Here is a 2932-nt window from a genome sequence, read left to right as displayed (position 1 = left end):
TCATAATATGTCAAATTCATAAATTAATTTTTTTAATATGTATCCATAATTTTCCTCTGTTTAAAAAAGGTGATAAAATGAACTGCAATAATTACTGTGGAATTTCTCTACTCTCAACAACATATAAAATATTATCTAACATTTTCTTAACAAGACTGACTCCATGTGCTAATGAAATTATAGGTGATTTTATCAATGTGGATTTAAACGTATCAGATCAACTACAGATCATTTTTTTTTACATCAGACAGACACTTGAGAAAAAGTAGGAATATAATCAAAATGTCCATCAGCTATTCATTGATTTCCAAAAAAGCATATGATTCAGTTAAGAGAGATAAATTATATAATATATTAGTTGAGTTTGGAATACCTATGAAGCTTGTTAATATGATAAAAGTATGCACCAATGAAACAGAAAGTAAAATTCGTGTGGGTATTAATGTATCTGACAAATTTACAATTCATGATGTGTTGAAACAAGGAGATGCATTATCTCCATTGCTCATTAATTTTGCCTTAGAATATGCTGTTAGGCAGGTAAAAGAAACTAACGAAGGACTAAAATTAAAGGATGTGACTCAGTTGTTAGCATATGCAGATGATGTAGACTTATTAGGGGATGATATAAATACAATTAAGAATAATGTTAAAATATTTTTCAAAAGTGCTAAAGAGATAGGTTTGGAAGTTAGCAAAGAGAAAACTAAATACATGCTTACAGGTCAAAACCAAGTGTTAGGTAATAATCAAAATCTAATTATTGATAACAACTCGTTTGAACCAGTTTCCAAATTCAAATACTTAGGAGTAATATTAACAAATGAAAATTATATTAAAGAGGAAATAAAAAGTAGGCTTAATTCAGGAAATGCATGTTACTTTTCTATTCACAAACTTTTGCCTTCTCGTTTAATATCTAAGAAACTAAAAGTTAAAATATACAAAACAGTAATTTTGCCTGTAGTATTATATGGGTGTCAAATTTGGTCACTTACATTGAAAGAATAACATAAATTGAGAGTATTTGAAAATAAGATCCTTAGGAAAATATTTGGGCCTAAATGTGATGAGGAGATAGGTGAGTAGAGAAGATTACATAATTTAGAAGTACATAATTTGTATAAATGTCCAGATATTATTAAAATAATTAAATCAACAAGAGTTAGGTGAGTAGGACATGTAGCACGAATGGGAGAGGAAGGAGGAGTTCACAGGATTCTTGTTGGGAAACCTGAGTAAGAGACCTGTAGGAAGGCCAAGACGAAGATGGAGGAACAACGTTGACCTAAAGGAAATCGTTAGGGATGGGAAAGAATATATAGATCTTGCTCAGGATAGGAACAGATGGAAGGCCTGTGTTGCTGCTGCGATGAACCTTCGGGTTTAAGAAGGCTAGAGAGTTAGTTAGTTAGTTCTTAATATGACTCCGCTCTTCTTTGCTGGTCGAGAAGCTCGTCTGATCTCATCCCATATTTTTTCCTCCTCTGGTTTTGTATCAAAGATTTCGTGGACGTTTCGTCCCGTTCCTCATGAAATATGAGTTTCAGTCCCTAAAACTGACCAACAGATATTGCAAATCCTACGGCAGAAACTAGACTACATTGCAGGATTGACGACTAACGCTTAGGAAAGATATGTCGACATATGTTCAATAGCCTGCACTTTTCAACCGTCCTGGCATTCGCGCATCTAGTTGGCTACTAGATGAAATACCGAGTCGTCTACTTAATTGAATTGGTGTTACTACAGCTTTTGTCTCAGCATTTATCACCACACAGTGCGATGTTGAGCAGGATTTTCTACAGGTAATTTGGATATCCTCATTTGTTACTAAAGTAACAGCTTTTGGTGTCTTGGAGTAAGCGAAGCACTTAGTAGATACAGGAAGTCCAACAATCTTCCCTTTGATATGGTAGGGTTCCTGGATCATCGCAATATCGATGTTATTGTTTGTAACGTAATGTATAATCTCTTGCATTGCCAGCTTGGCACCTTGGGCATTATGTTGTATTACTCTTATATGATTTGAATTTCTTGTAATTGTCTTTCTTGTGATATCCATAATTTATTTTAGATATTGCCCTGTCCATTAGATCTTGATAAGTTGGACATACATTCTTATTACAGTTTCTCTTGCGAAATTTACATGGTATACATATTTTAGTATTACCCAAGTTACAATCCTGGTCATTATGCAATTCTCCACATTTCCTGCAGGTGGTTTCGCTTCTGCAATGCTTACTGACGTGCCCGAGGTCATTACACTTAAAGCATCTAGGAAGCGCTACATAGTCTTTAAGTCTTATTACTTTCAACGGTAGATAGAGTTTTTCTTTCTTAGTCAGGATGTTCCTCATTGTAGGGGTTGTTTCCAATACGACATTCATTGTTGAGTCGTTCCGTCTTCCCATTTTAAAGGCAATCTTAAGGTTATTTTCCATTTCTTTTTTAGTCATTACATCATCTAAATTTAATTGATAGATGTCTTCCTTAAGGTCTTCGTCTTTGTATGCCTTTGGCACGTGGTTTCCATTAATAACCCTTTAGATTGCAAGATTGGGTTATTCTTTATTGTTTGTAACTCCTCATTTGTTGCAAATTCTACAATGAGTAACTTCTCTGTTGTCCTTATATTCGTTATTCTGATTTTGTCATTTGTTGGATTGACATTTTCAGTAATTATCGCCGAGTGGTTAGCACATCGCGCTGCGACGCCAAGGGTCCCGGGTTCGAATCCCGGTCGGGCTTGGTTGTTTGTGAATGTCCATTCATCAATTTCATCATTTCATCACTCATCCCCATCTTCGCAAATTAGCCAAGAGGCACAAAACGCGAAGTAAAATAAACTAAATCAAATCAAATCAAATCAGTAATTATCTTCTGTATTTCTTTAGGGTCTTTCCCTCCTGACTTGACAAACAGAGTTGGT

Source organism: Lepisma saccharinum, chromosome 18, assembly GCF_977018435.1.
Source record: "Lepisma saccharinum chromosome 18, izLepSacc3.1, whole genome shotgun sequence".
Lineage (NCBI taxonomy): Eukaryota > Metazoa > Arthropoda > Insecta > Zygentoma > Lepismatidae > Lepisma > Lepisma saccharinum.
The sequence above is the reverse complement of the archived record's forward strand: the minus strand, read 5'-3'. Positions refer to the sequence as shown.